The 16190-nt window shown below is 42.7% G+C and overlaps 1 protein-coding gene across 12 annotated transcripts in view; it reads right to left on the bottom strand.

Annotated features, from left to right (window-relative positions):
- Positions 1–11721, bottom strand: part of Arpp21 (cAMP regulated phosphoprotein 21) — a 159812-nt gene extending 148091 nt beyond the window's left edge. For 11 of the 12 annotated variants that reach the window (XR_007591226.1, XR_007591227.1, XR_007591225.1 and 8 more), the window contains exon 1: positions 11120–11721. The gene's annotated coding sequence lies outside the window, so the exon portion shown is untranslated. Of the gene's footprint in view, positions 1–7748; positions 8020–11119 lie in introns of those variants that run through there. The other variant, XM_050139635.1, reaches the window with a different exon arrangement.
- Between the last annotated feature and the right edge of the window lie 4469 nt (positions 11722–16190).

Raw genomic sequence — 16190 nt, forward strand, 5'->3', positions numbered from 1 at the left:
TGTCATTGAGCCACAGAAATTATAAACTGAAAGAGATTTTAGAATTTATGGGTTGCTTTATAGGTACCCTTCAAAATAGGTGTGTGTGTGTGTGTGAGTGTGTGTGTGTGTGTGTGTTTCTCCTCAGTGTAACATTCTGGGATAAGATACGTGGACATGAACCAAGAGGGGGCAGCCAATCTGTATGCCATTTCCTGTGAGGACACCCCAAGACTCACATTTTCATGTCTTGTTTTGGCCACCACCTTTACTTGATCCTATGAGCCTCGAATCTACCCAGAGAATGATTTCACAAACTGAATTATTGCTTGGATGTTTCCTCTCTACCTATGGAAAGAACTGATTAAAAAGAAGAAGAAAAGGAGGAAGGAGGAGGGGCAGGAGGAAAGCAACTGGGAGATGAAGAGGGGGGTCTAGGGTAGCTGTGTCGGTGAGAGAGAGACCCTGTCTCAGAACATAGGACATTCTAATACCACTATCTGCTCCACCACACCACATACAGCATACATGTGTGCACACACACGAACGCATGCACACAAACTAAAAAAAAAGAATGTCGAATATACACATTCTAGTACAAAATACAGTGTGATTATCTGCTGCAACCGCTGTGCTTGGCAGGGAACCTGCAGCTTAGACCGTGCCTTCCTCTGGGATTCCCTACAGAACTAGGTCTAATTCTACCTCCTTTGAACCACAGACAGCAAGTTGCAATCTATTGAGAGTAGTTAGACAATATTTTTTATGGACCCATTTTCCCAAAGTCTTTTCTTAAACACATGAACATAAAAACTCGCAACGAATTTAAAGAATAAACCCTCTTTAGAACTATCTACTCTTTCATTTGAAATAGTCTCGTGTATATATACATATATATGCATACATATAAACACACATATACACACATTCTTGTGTATTATATATAATCATGCATTATATATATAAATATGTGATCATTTATATCTATCATCTATATATCTAATAACTATGCAACCATCTATTACATGTGTATTGATCTTTCATCTATGTAGTTATGTATCTCAAAATCACCCTTATAGCCCAGAGTGAAGCAGTTTTCAGTGTTCCTAAGGATTAGATACATCCTTTGGCATGTAAGTCAGGTTAACTCTATCGTCCTCCCAATAAACAGGAAGAGATCAGCTCTCCTGTGTTTTAGGAAAAGTGGTCTTGCCTACGGAAGCCCTTATGGGCTAGAGCTCTCTGCTCTCTACTTCTGAGCTTACCTTCTAATACACGGTTGCCCACTTGCCCGGTCCTTGGGATTGACCCTTCTCCCACAAGTCAGACTTAATCTCTTCATAAGCACACATCCGGGAAAGGCCAGATGTCTCCAGTACTGTGAGCCAAGAATTCAAAACTGTGTGCTTGCTTTTAAGCCTCACCATCTCCCAATGCTTTGCTAATGGAGTATTAACTGTAACTTTCTCCTGGGCAGGTACTCACTGGGTTTAATTAAGCAGGCTGACCCTGGAGGGCCCTTATGATTGCCACAGAATTCCTGCTTGCTTACTGAAATAGGAAAAGAAAAGGGTTTGAAACAGCAAAAGAAGAATCTCTAGTGTGGCAACATAGTATATTTAAGGGTATCTCTCCATTTTTTAAATGCCAGAGCTAAAATTCCATGAGGGAAATATAACTAAAACTTCACATGGGACTGATTAGAAACCCCAAAATATGACATGCACTCAATAATAACAAATATCAGATTCAGTTTAATTCAGTAAACTCTGATTAAATAACTACCATATATAATCACTGTACTAGCCTGAAACTGCATAGGACTATGAAAAAATAGGCAAGGGAGTTAGTTTTGGGGGGTAAGTGTATTTTGTTGATCTTAACACATGCTCTCTGTATTTGTATGCAGCTATGCATTCATATATTTTTTTTTTGTCTCCTAGAAAATCTTGCAATAGGAAAGGTTTGTAAGCACCCCCTTCAACTTCTGAGAATTTTTATTGGATAACTGATCACGTTCTTCACCAGAAAAAAAAAATGTAAGATAGTCAAATTCCAATATAAAATACAATGCAGTTATTAGAAGCATTTACTGCTCTGTGCGGCCCACGCTCTTCTATACTGAGTATTGCTTGTGGTTCTCTGCTTCCTGTTAGGGGAACTAAGTGGGAACCCCCACCATGATAGCAGTGTCCTTCCTACTCTGGCCGTATTTACAGCCACAGTGCTGACTCACCGAGCAAAATTACCCTCAGCTGCTTTGGGATCAGAGGTCATCTCAGCTGCTCTGTCCAAACAGACAGGAAGCTGGAGTTGGGGGAGAAAGACAGGCGCTGTCTGGAAACCTCCAAACCCTATATATATATTTTTTTAATTGAGAAAAGGAAAAGAAAAAAAAAAGTTTCCGCCTCCTCCCAGCCTCCCATTTCCCTCCCCCTCCTCCCACCCTTCTCCCCCTCCCTCTCCAGTCCAAAGAGCCAAACCCTATATTCTTTGTCCTAGGTTAGAGACCTGCTTTGATCTCCCATGCCACCTGAACTCTGTTGACTGGCTCCCCCTCCCTGAGCTTGACTGCAAAGTTATGCATGCCTTCATGCGGCTACCCCAATCACCACTGCTCAAAGATTTGCAAACCAGGCCATCCGGTTTAGTTGTTAGAAAATGCACGAGTAAAATGCCCTGAACAGGTTTGGGAAATTCTAAGGCAGACATCCCTTCCCTTAGGAACTGATAGAAGGTAGGATCTTAAGAAAAAAGAAAAACCCAAAACCCAAAAACCAAAAATGTGCTCTTTCCAAAATCAGTACTCCTGAGAATTAGCTACTAACTCGGCCTTTGATAAGTCATAGACAGAAGGTATTAAGCGGCTCATTAATTTTAACCACCAAAAGTGGTATTCATATTTGACAGTTGGGCAAGGCGGCATGATTGCAGTGTCAGCATCTGTGAGTCATGTGTTTTAGGCTAGCTTGTGATGCATACAAAAAACCTGTCTGAAAAACCAAAAATGTAAAAAAGAAAGAAAGTAAGTAAGTAAGAAAGAGAGAGAGAGGAAAGGCTATTAATGAAAAGGTTATAACCCTAACTTTTCTTTCAAAGCTTTTATTAAAGGGTGTTGTGTTGGATCAGGACCCAGGTATGACTCCTAGCACCCATGTGGCAGCTCGCAGTTCCAGGGGATTTGAAATCCTTTTCTGGCCTCTGTGGGCACCAGAATGATTCTTACAGGCAATGCATACACATAAAAAAAATAATACGAGAGTTGTATTTCATGTATGTAATGAACGAATATCTATCAAATGTTTTTGTTTTTGTTTTTGTTTTTGTGAAGGGATAAAGGTTCCTTTTGAGTGGATTGTGCTCCAGGTCAGGGATTGCAAATCCTGGAAGGCAAGCCCATACTCATTCCACTTTCTAAAGGGAGAACAGAAACAGTTAGTAGTCGCCTAAATTGTTAGTTACTTAACTAGTGGATTGTGAAGTTTAGACAGCTAGTGCATGGGTTAACTACTAAGCTAGGGTCCCACAGTTCATTCCTTATTCTGAGGAAGAAGCCAGACATCTAGACCAAATGCCATCTCAGGTGATCAGCGGTTTCCAGAGGTAATAAGCTCAGTGTCAGGAGGTGATCAGCTCTGAGTCAGGAGGGGATCAGCTCTGTGTCAGGAAAGTGATCAGCTCTGTGTCAGGAAGTGAGATTGCAGAAGGTACATTTTATCTCACTGAATCTTTGATTGGAATGTAAATTCTGTTTATGGAATCTGAGAGAGGCCACAGACACTTCCTGGGGAGGGCAGTCCTTCATCTCAGGCAGCTATTTCTTCTCTTATCCCATGAGATCCTTATCCTACTTGTGAGCACATGTCCTTCACTAGTTCTAACCTGAGTTTCAATCCCAAACTCCACTTGAGTCAAAATATATTTGCTTCTAACTTCCACGCAGATATAAAAATAATGTGTTGAAGGACAATTTTATCAAGGCCCAAGAAGATGTGTAGCTTTGAGAAATGTTTCCATTCGTTTTCTTCGTTTTAGTATTTGTATATGTATTTTCACACGCCACCATGTGTGAGTGGCCTTCAGAAGCCAACTTGCAGGAATCAGTTCTCTCCTTCCACATGTAGGTCCCGGGGATGGAACTCTGGTCATCAGTCTTGGGGGCAGGGATCTGTACTAGCTGAATCATCTCAGTCGTGACATGTGACCTGGTGTGTTATGTCTACTCTCCGACTGCCTGATGTTGAAAAGAATTCCTAAACAGCCGTTATTTATAGTTCTTGGAGAAAGCAACAATTGTGAGACTAATTGTGAGCATGTGTACCTTACAATACCCATGACGTTCCAGGACAAGAAGGCTCCTACAGCAAGGCCCTGCAGCTTGATAAACATTGCCTTCCTGGATGTTTCCAAAACAATATGTGAAAACCTCAAGATTCAGTCTTTACAAGAGAAATGTGTTAAGGGAAAAATTGAAGAGGTCCAGAAAAGAATACTAAAAATATAAAACCAAAAACATTAGATCTACTCTTTGCAATAGAGCTTCGGACATCCCAAAATTCTTCCAACACCAGTACAGCTAAGTAAATTTATAATAAATGAAACATAAACCTGTGATGTTTCGAAACCGTGTGGTATTAGTTCAGCCATTCCCCCGCAGAATCCTCACAACTCATTTGGGAGAATTCAACACCGGTTTTGACTTTGTGCCATACTGGCTTAAGGAGTCATGATCTGACAATAAACTGTGTAGACTCATTTCCTAAAAATAAATAAATCAAAGTGTAAAGTGTACCATTTCCAGCTACAAAGTGGCTTAGCATTCATGTAGAAATTTGTTTCAGAGAAGCAGCGTCTAGCTAAGGCGTGTGCTGCAGAAACGTTCATTCTGTGGTGAACGTGGAGTCGGCTTGTTTTCTCCTGAGCTGACGATGCCATTAAGTCATCACTGCAGCAGCCGCCGCACCGGAACTCTCACGGAAGTTACATAGAGCAACAAGCAAAGCACGCGGCGAAAACATCATTCATTCCGCTTCCCTACAAATAAATGCTAGCACGTCCTGTGAGAACTGTGTCTGTGTTAGAAACATGAACCTCACTGACACATTTTAATTTTCCTATTGAGCTTATTACAGGCAAATTCAAAATTAAATAAGACAAACCTCTGACTGTCAACCAGTTCACCTGCCTCTCCTTTAAATCCTGTGAGCCATGTCTAGATTTTTCTAAACTGTTGTAACATTAAGGAGATCTGGGAGTGACTTAAAATGCTGAACATGTGGGTGGTCTCTGTACTTGTCAGGAGATAATTTACTTAAACTGGGAAAAACAATAGCATCTAAAAATTGATATTCCCTGTTGTATTTTAAAGATATTAAAATATTTTATCTCACATATGTTGATTCCTTTTACATAGCTTTAAATTACTGCTAAGTTTGTTTATCTTGTGTGTATGAGTGTTTTGCCTGTCTGTACGTATGTACACCACATGCTTGCCTATGGAGAGTTGGGAGCCACCATGTGGCTACTGGCAACAGATCTCAGACCCTCTGTGAGAACAGCAAGTGCTCTTAACCATGGAGCCATCTCTTCACCCCCTCCCGTGTGGTGATTCTCAATTTAATTCAAAATGCCAGGATGAGTGAAATTATTTTCATAGAAAGACCTGGATGCTGGAATGTTCTGACATAAGGCTTGTTATCTGGACATTACGAAGGGAATGTGCTAAGCACCTGGCTTGTTTTCCGATTATGATTTCTGCTTCTACCGCCTACATTTAGTGTACAGTAAACAAGCAACCAATGCCCTGGAAATAAAGGAATGCAGATTATTAAGAACTCCAACACTAAAGTGGATGATGAGGGCAACAATTAAGAAATCAATCTAGACTCATTTATGCAGATAAACTTTGTGAATTTGTCTCTAGGAAACAGATATAAAGAGATAATTGATATTTCAATAGATTATGCATTTCTGCATCAAAATATAGCCCACAACATGTCAATCAAACCTCTACAAAATTTGCTAATGTGTTTGAAGTTTAAAATGATGTCACTGTTGTCGTCTTAAAAGTCTGAGTTCTCTCTTTATAAAGTAGAACTAAATTTTGCATGACGTTGCCTTTAAACTAATGTTGCTTAAGGGGTTGTTTACTTTAATATTAGCACAACTGCAATATTTATATATTGTTACCAATCATTTTTAATTGAAGAACTGTATATACTATCTTAAAGTCTTATGAAAATTGAGAATATGCTAGAAGACCTGGTTATAAAAGAAACAATTTATGTCTCACCTTTCCTGGACAAAAGCTAATGATTATCTGTTGTTAAGTTAAAGGGGTGAGGGTAATGTTTTTAAATGTTGTGACTTTATGGCTGGGGAACAATTATAAATCTATAATTTGAATGAGACACTCCTAGATTAAGTGATTAAGTGATCATCAGCATTCCATTAAGTTGCAATGGGCATTTGATCCTCATTTTGATTTTATAGAGCATAAATACCTTGTAAGTTTGTCATATTGTCATATGCATTAAGTTGTGTTTATAAACACTTCTGGGAGAGATTTTCATGTGAAAAATACGTAGATGAAATTTAAATGATCAATCTATTGTGACCATAGACGTTGGTTAACCGTCTCCTCTTCCCATCAGGCAGTGCTAGGAGCTAAGCTGGCTGCTAGAAAAGAAGAAGATGAAGGAGAAGGAGGAGGAAGAGGATGAAGAGGAGAAGGAGAAGGAGGGGGAGGAGGAGGAGGAGGAGGAGGAGGAGAAGAAGAAGAAGAAGAAGAAGAAGAAGAAGAAGAAGAAGAAGAAGAAGAAGAAGAAGAAGAAGAAGAAGAAGAAGAAGAAGGCAAAGACAACGCAGCAGCATTGCAAGTGCTGAGGATCCAGTCTGAATACAGAAAGCCAATACCATAGAGTCAAGACAACACCCTTTTTTCATTGCCTCTTCAATTATTCTGTGTAATTATTTCAATTCACATTTTGTCTTGTTTCCATTGCTTTTTTCCTATCACACAAATATGCCCCAGCAATGACACATTCAAGATGCTATGCATGTGTTTTGTGTACTAGACAGAAGAGGATTGGAGACCATGGTATAACAACCTTGTCAACATTAAAAACTGCAGAATGAGATTGATACTTAAGGAATTGATTCTTTATCAAGCTTAGTAAACACCTTGTGACTTACATCCTATCTCAGTTCATATTGGATCTTTATAGGTACGAGATGTCTGTGATGTAAATAAACACAATCAACATTTCAGGATCCATATTCAACAATAATCTACCACGATCTCAATCAATCTAAGACTGAGTACTGAAGAAAAAAATCTATTTTAAAGAACTTACCATGAAAAACCTTAAAAGAAATTCAGAACTTAGAAGCAGATACAAATAAGTTAACTCACTTAGTCTTGTCTGTGTTGCCTCTGTGTGTGTATATTCCACAATCCTTTAGTATATGCCTATAATAGTGTTCAAAATGTGCTTTTCAAATTTAATGTGAAGTGTAGGAGTGAACAATACAGAAAGTAAAACCCACAGAAACATAGAAGCTCTGGAATAAGCAATTCTTAAAGTACAAAGATCTATTGTCTTAAGGAAAGAGGCGGATGCTTTACAAACAACACATCACTGACTTAAATTATGTTGGAGGCTTCCCAGGAGACCCGGTGCATCGCTATGGAAGCCACATCCTTCCGTGAACAGGAGAGTCACAGATTTCTGAATGCACAACCCAGTTCAAATGATGTCAGTACTTACCCCTGGAGAAACGACTTCCCATGTCAACTACACTTCCAGGTCTCCCACTCTTGTCTAATCTCTCACAGACTAGATTCAAATGAAACTGACCGATGAAGAAAGAGTTAATTTGCAGTGTCCAGCTCTGTGGACTTCAAACAAACTGTCTTCTCCTCGTCCTGAAAGAATTCTACATCATAGCCAAGCCTAGTTACTGTCTACATTGTGTCTTCAGGAGCTGACTCATCCTAAGCTCTGCTTGTATGCCTTATCATTATCTTGTCCAAAGACAAAATGCACTTTGAATTCAGATGCGAATGTCCTCGGAGTTGAGAAGCTTGGGAAAGGCACCAGTACTCTGGTGCAAAAAGCAGAGCCCTGAGGGAAATCTTAACAGCCAGTGTGGGTGGTTTCACCCTCTAGAAATACCAGTTGGAAGACAAATGAACAAAAACAAACAAAATTTTCAGTATCTTCATGCAAATTATTATTCTTAGTGGTTTATTTTATTTCAAACTTAGTCACAGTCATATTGACTTTTTAAGTTCTCATAGAGCCATTAATATAAAATGATATGATTTCACTCCCCATTTCATATAAACTGCTCACATTCTCTTATGTTTATGAATTTTGAGACTACTTAAGCGTCTGTCTAATGAGTTTCACTTTGAGGGAAAAATGAGTGGTCCGACGATTGCATGCTCTTAATACTAAAACGAGCAAGACACCTTTCTGATTGAACATCCCCACTTTGTACCTTAAGACAGGTGTGCTGTAGAGGTGACAGCAATGCAGACAGACAGTTTCTTGGATCTTACATGTTAACATATGAAGACACTTTGCCCCCAAGGATAACATTCTAAAGGTGATCAATGCTACCTCTAAGGCTCACATTTTAAAATATGTAGTCTTTAGAAAAATTAAGGGTGGGATGTTCACCTCAAACTTAAAGGGAGGAAACAACCCAAAATATTCTATCAAATCCACCTAAAACTCCCTGCTTCCCATAGCTGTCATAATTCTGGAGTAAACTTTCAAGTCCACGACAAAATATTAAACAATTCCCATGGCAGAAATTCAGATTACCATTGCATCCGAAGATGATGGTAGCTCTTTATTCCACAATGTTTCATAAGGTCCAACCCATCTGCCACAGCAGAACAATGATTCAGGAATTCAAAATTATTTCTGCATTCATTACCCAACATTCTCACAGTCTGTATTAAAAATAGTTGACACACAGGAAGTCCCCGGTTAGCATCTCCTTCAGGTTTTAAGGAACTCAAATTATTGAGTCTTTTTTCTAAGAAGCAGTGAGGATGTCAAAGCAACACCTATCTAACCATTCAGAGAGAATTCTCTCACCCAGACCAGTGGACTTCCATCCATAACATAGGAGGACCGGATTCACACCACCGCCTCTGCAGCCTGTCTTTACCTTGCCGTTTCCCCTGCTCTGCGGTCTTCACAGCCTCACAGGACTCTGTCTTTTCTCGTGCTTCTTTCCTTGCAGAGTGAGCTGCCTGCTCCTTCATTAAACAGCATTAAAAACAGACTGCCAAGAACTCCCCAGTGCAGCATGCTCTAACGGGGCGATTGCTCCAGTTCGCAAGAAACCACACTCAACTGGGGTCTACAACATGCAGTCACTGGGAGATTGGCAATTTTCAAATATAATCAATCACACACACACACACACACACACACACACACACACACACACACATACACACGTTTGGGTCTGAACTGAACATCCCCAAAAGGAAATAAACTAAGTCACCGAGAAACCTAAAGGTATTTCCCAAGCTGTGTAAGTTTCTTTAAATATGCCTCACCCAAACCAAGTCCAGTGAAATAAGCATTCACCATGGGTAGCAGTTACTTTATCATTCTGATGACATAAATCATACCCAGAGAGGAACTAAGACATGTCTAACATGACAGTCTAAAACAATGTCTTTAAAATTGGGTTGAAATTAAATAAAAATAATACAGATAAGCACAGAGAGCAAGAGATCATCTTTCCCAATCTTTTGTCACGATACCAAAGTGCATCTATCACCTTAAAATGCATTTAGACTCACTCTCCAGAAATACAAAAATAACCAGTCAAAGAATTAAAAAGTAAAAGAAGAAGAGGACAAAGGAAATGAGAATCAAACATAAGCATTACATACCTTGAAGAGCTACATAGCCCTGAGCACACAGGGTCTCTCACAGGTAGCCCACTTTGGGATCACTCCGCTGTTTGAACAACACATAACCAGAGCGTGTGCCTTCCAAATGACTGTTTTTTTTTTTTCATGAAAACAACATTAGCTAAAATGCTATCCAGACACCCCAGCCCTATTGTAACGCAATACTGAAGAAGAAAAGAGAGCTGTATGCGTGCTGAAGTGTGTATGAAAGGCTTTCTGACTTTTACAGAATTAAAAAAGAATGAATGCCTTTTCTGTCATGTCTTCTCTCTCACTTAAAGCAGTAACAGCAGATTTGATCTCCAAGGCAGATGAGGAAGGGGTGGGCACAGTTTAGATTTATTCTGCATTGGAGCAAAAATTAAAAAAAAATACAGAGTGATTTCAATCTTGGGGGCTGTCATTCTTGCTTGCAGAAGCAGAGTACGTTGAGAAGTCAGACAGGAAAATGATCGTCTCCATTTGCAGTTCATTCTTAGGGAGATCATTTCTAGCAGCCTTGCCTTGAGCCTCCCACCCCACCACCCTGTAACTTTCCTCTTTGCTTTGCCTTTCAACTTACACTCCGGCCTTACTCTGTATCTGGAGAAGATGATCAAGTTTTGAATGTAACACACCTGAGACATAAATACCAAGTCACAAATTCTCTTCCCAAGAAACTTTTTTAAACGCTTGCCTAATTCAAATCCAATCCTACCGCCACATTTATGACCTGAGACCTCTAACCTTAAATTGGAGGCTGCTATGAAAATTATTTCAAGCTTTTAAAATTAAAATAAAAATATTATTATCCTCCCCCCCAACCCCTTGGGACCCAGGACATCTTGATGACAAGACAGAGACAAGTTTTCATTTTCTCTATAGCTTTTTTTCCCCCCAACTGAATTAAGAGAATTTCCAAACTTGGCACTACAAAACCCATATAAAATTACTGGAAACTTCTCTTACGGAAAGTATCATCTCTTTTAATTCCCCTCCCAGTTTTCAATTTCTGCTTGATTTGGGGGAAGGGAAGTCCACCCATTCCTTCGGCGAGACATAGAGACAGAAGATAAACAAGACAGAGACACAAACAGTTCAAAGCGAAAGCACACATAGATGGTAGAAAGAAGGGGAGGGGGGCAGAAACAGACAGCCCCAACAGTGAGACACAAAAGGCGTGCGATGTTCACGTCGGAAGAGTTGGCGTTTTACCTGAAGGAACAGAGAGGAGTTACTCAGCGTCCGGGTGCCTTGACTGACTGGATTTCGTTTGGGGCTTTTGTGAATAATTATTGTTTCTCAGTGAATGCTTTGGTTGGGCCAGTTTGGTTTGTAACTTGCCTCTGATGTTTGGTCGATTTATTTAACTGCTAGCGAAAGGAGCCCTCGGCTTGGAGGCAGGGGTCCTCTCGCAGCCCAGACACAGCCCTGGTGGGGACCGCGTGGCTGCGGCTGGCGGACTTTCGCCGCTCCGGACGCTTGGAGGTCGTCGCTAAAGAGCCTGCCCGCCAATCCCGACTGCTGAACTCTTGTCTTTCTGTATGCCTGTCAGTCTGTCCGCACCAGGAAGAGAGAGAGAGAGTGTGTGTGTGTCCCGGCTTTGCTCCGCTCCTCTCTCGGGAGTAGCCACTGTCTCCGGTTGCCAGTTCTTGCGCTGATCAGTCTGTCCCTCCGCGTCCTGCAGTCCCACTAGCAATGCGGGGATCAGGTTCCTAACGTCGGAGCCCGCAGCGACTCTGCTACTTTGCGCTCTGGCCACTTCTTGGGGTTGGGTGGGCGGAGGTGACTGCAGGGAGCGAGTGTGCGGGGCTGGCTGTCCTGTCCCTCCCTCTCCCTCTCTCTGCCCACTGAGTGCTCCCTGTGTCTGTTTCTCTCTCTCTCTCTCTCTCTCTCTCTCTCTCTCTCTCTCTCTCTCTCTCTCTCTCTCTCTCTCTCTCTCTCTCTCTCTCTCTCTCTCNTCTCTCTCTCTCTCTCTCTCTCTCTCTCTCTCTCTCTCTCTCTCTCTCTCTCTCTCTCTCTCTCTCTCTCTCTCTCTCTCTCTCTCTCCCTGGCTTGCTGATCTCTTTCGGGCTGTGTGAGTGCGTCCACCTGCTTGTCGCTCTCGCAGTCCCACCGGAGTCAGCAGCCTCGTTGGGTCCCCCTGACCGCCCCGCCCGGCAGCGCCCTCCCACGCGGCTGGCACTGCTCCTAGGCAGCGCCCATCTCCTCCCCGCCAGCCGAGGACGTGTCCTGCCGGGCACCGAGAGCACTGCACGTGGCCCCTCAACGGTCCCAACCCTAGACCCGTGTCCCTGACTCCTCTGAGAAGGGAGGTGACCCTGCAGGCACGCCTGGCGATGCCCGGCCGCTGTGCCACCACGCGAGGCTAAGGCACCTGCTCGATGCGCTGGGCGCTGCCATCCCCACTGCTCTCGCCACCCCTGGGCTGGAGACAAAGCGCATGAGCCACGCGCGCGGCAGCGCGAGCATCATTAATCAGAGAGGAAACTGGCGCGCTGCCCCGGCCCCGCCACCCCGCCTCTCCTTCCCAGCCATCGGGCGCGCCCCGGCGCCCAGCCCTTGCCTACCTCGCCAGGGTACCACCTCCAGTCCTAGGGATGCTTGGCCAGAGCTTCTGGAGTTCTGGTACCCGGAGCTCACTCTCCTGGGCCAAGTGCAGAGAACAGCCCTGGGCAGCAACACCTCACCCCACCTATGAAATGAATCCCAGCCTTGAGCTCTCAGAGATGCCCTGGCTTTGGAGCTGAGAGAGACCACAAGTCCAGCTGCTCAGCTAGGCTGGTCTTCTGGATGCAAGACCGCCCAGATCACTGCCGCCCGCCTGCTGAGCGAGCGCTGATGCTCTGACTGAGAGAAACCCAGCACTGCAAAGCCCTGAGGGGTAGGGCTGGGGCAGGGAGCAGAGTTGACACCTGAAGAAATGAAAGCGCTGGTTTACCCATTTGTTTGGAGACACGTACTATTTTTATTATCTGCAATTCATTTTTTTTTCATTGTCTAAGGGCACACTACCAAAAAGAGGGAAAAGTACAGAGAAGAGAGTGAATACATTTCCGGAATACCGCCCACCCCTGAGCAACGATACATCCTACTTTCCCAACAGTATAGGTCATCAGCCAAGACAGACCATTCCAGCTTTCTACCCCCAGTTGAGAGCAAGGCATTGGATTCCAGGCTTCTTGGCTAGGTTGTTATTAATGGGTAGCAAAATTATAGCTGTGCACTTCTGTGTGGAATTACCAAAGCTCATTTTGACAATACCCAACACCCGAGCTTCTGAAATGCGGACTCTGAGTTAACCGTGGATCTGCTGCAATACACAATACATTGAAAAAGGGGGGAAATCAACTCTTAGTAGCGGCGATTAGAAACCTCATAAACAGACAACAGATATCTAACCACCACAAACTATGCCATGAAAATTTCATCTTTTTGACTTCTATTTAGTAATACCTACCTCTAATGGTAGACTTTAAAAAACGAACAACAAAAACCAGGCTTCTAAAAACATGTGGCTTCCATGGTGTTCTAGCAGAGTGGTGTGTGTGTGTGTGTGTGTGTGTATTTCTAAAAACTGCTACAGTGTAGAAGGTTGGGCTGGCCCTTGAAGAACAGATAATTATTCTCCAGCTGTTAGACTCCCCCCCCCTGGGTAGGACAAATTCACAGAAAACAGTTTCAGGCAAAAGGAGCCTAAAGCTTTCAGGATAGTCACTTGGCTGGAATCTCATCTTTCCTAGCCATACTTCTCAAAATATGTTAGTAAGTGTCTCCCAGCCATTTGGGATATAAAAGAAAAAAAATTAAAAGTTTCTTATCACATTCCAGTTCTTTAAATTAAATGCCATCCTAAGGACAAAGCACTATGTCTCTCCCTGGGAAACTGTATTAAACTGTGTTGTCATACATCCATACAATTGAAACCTTAGTTAAAGAAGGGTGGTCAGAACGTGTAATCTCTCCTACACAGGAACAACCCCACTCCTGACACACACACTCACACCCACCCACCTGCACCCAGAATTCAATTCTGTAAACCAGAGTGGAAAGCACAGTCTTTTTAAAGGGGAGGGGAATTCTGTGAGGATTCTTTTTTAAAAAAATAAAAATAAAAAATCCAGCATTTAGACCAATGAAAAAGATTCTAAATCTTAATGATATATGGACAAACTGGATGATGAGACTTAATGCAATGTCTCTTGTGGACTTTTAAAGCTCTGTTTGAGAATGAGAAGCACATTTGGAATTAAAACATTAAAACTCAATTTAATTTTCTATCATTTCTTCTGATATTTTTGCCAACAAGTCAGTGGCCTGAGAAAGCTCCAGTTTGTTTGAGGCCATGTTGCTAATTGGTATTCAGATATCCAATTTTAAAAATTTGTGTCCCTGTGTGGGACCGGAATATCCTCGCGGGACTATTAGGCAGGGAGTGAGCAATGTTATTATTGCAGACATTCAGAAAGCCTGCACATTTCCTTCAACGATTTGCCTGCTTTCTAACAGTTCAGGCCCCTGGCCTGACAGATTAACAAACCTTAAACTCTCTAAAACAAGGTCTTCCGGTTTGGACCTCTGGGTCCCAGTGGCACTGATGTCCTCATGTTTGAGATGTCCTGTGAGGGAGGCAGAATGTACCTTCACTCCTGGCCTGAGGGCCCTCCGGTGTTCATTGTCTTTGTGTTTGAAATGAGGGAGCCTGCCTGTAACCAGGTAACCCCAGCTTGGGGAGTTGAGCTCCCCTCCACACTGGCAAACATCTAAGACTGTTGACAAGCTCCTTTAAACACGTATTCCCTGAAGACACTAAATTAGTGCCCTTTAATGACGCTCTCAAATTGGATTTTCAAAAGAAGGCGAATTGCTAGAATAACCCAGCTACCTTTATGAGCACCTTTTCAGCTGAAGCGAGAAGTAGGATTTCCGTGCCGTTGAACTTGCAACATCTCCCAACAATTAGGCTGTGAGGAGCTCCAGTTAAGGGTGTACATTCTCTCCACCATAAAGGCCCACACATTCCCTAGAGAGGCTTTTCATCTGTCCTCTACCCAGCAACACTGGCTAGTGTCTATTAAATATCAGTCTTGGGTTTAGGTTTCAAGCCTTAGAAATACATATGAGGAAGAAAAGCAAGGAGAAAGGTGGGGAGGGGGAGGGTGGGGGGATGGCAAGATTAACATTTCAACCAGAAAAGTTGAGAGCCCCATTCTTATTTTGTACTAAGCCAAAATAACTCCAAAAACACATTTCAGAACATCAACAAAGAATGTTACATCATGTATGCATCTGAGCGTGAAGAAATGTCACGATCAAAAACAAAGAGGACTTGGGAGACTAGAAACCAAATGTTCGGATGGCACGGATCCCTTGGTGCCAGCTCTGTCTCCTCTGCAGTAGGTTGTGTGCAATGTAAGGAAATTATCCCTGTGAGCAGCAGACCACAAATGACCCCTGGCCTGCACCCCCATGAAGTGATGCTCTGTTGCCAAAGCAGCTCAAGACGTTTCTTAAAAATAAATGCATTCGGGGCTGGCATGGAGCTGCCTCTGCATCAGAGGAGGGGCGATGGAAAGGCACAGGAGGAATTTGCTGAAGGGAGGCTTGGAAAGCCTGTCACAGAAAGATCTGAGCAACAATAGACCAGGAAGGCTGCTGAATAAGTTACGTGTTCCTTTTCAGCATCCCTTGGCCAGATCCATTGCCACTCAAAGCTCACTCGCTTTTTTATTTTTTTTTTTCCATCTTGGCAAGCAGAGCACTGTGTTTGCTCACCGGCACCCTGAGAAGTCCCAGGTTCTTATGGGGATCTGGCAGGGGGAGAGAGGCAAAAAGATATTCTCTCTGCAGAGCAGGATTAGGAAGCCCTTGCTACCTGCAAGTCTAGGACCATTTCTTCTAGAAATATAGTCGTACATGGAACCCACTAAAGGTGTTACTGTTTTCTACTTTACTTGTGTGTGTGGTGTGTATAAGTATGCATTTTCACATGTGTGTAGGTGCACATGTACCTGAAGTTCACATGAATTTGTATGTGCTTGTGTGTGGAGGCCAGAGATAGATATTGGTGTCTTCCTCCATCGGTCTCTACTTTTATTTATTAAAGTGGGATGTCCCGCTGAAACCAGAGCTCACCAATACAGCTAGTCTAACTGGCCAGTTTTCCCAGGTCATCTGGGCTTCCAAGCCTATGGGCTCTGGGGATCTGATCTGTGATCCTAAAACTTGTACAGCAAGCTCTTTTCATCTACTGAGCCATTTCCCCAATCAAAGGTGGTAATGATTT

Source organism: Alexandromys fortis, unplaced genomic scaffold (genome assembly GCF_014885135.2).
Source record: "Alexandromys fortis isolate MF-2015 unplaced genomic scaffold, M_Fortis_MF-2015_v1.1 scaffold_36, whole genome shotgun sequence".
Taxonomy (NCBI): domain Eukaryota; kingdom Metazoa; phylum Chordata; class Mammalia; order Rodentia; family Cricetidae; genus Alexandromys; species Alexandromys fortis.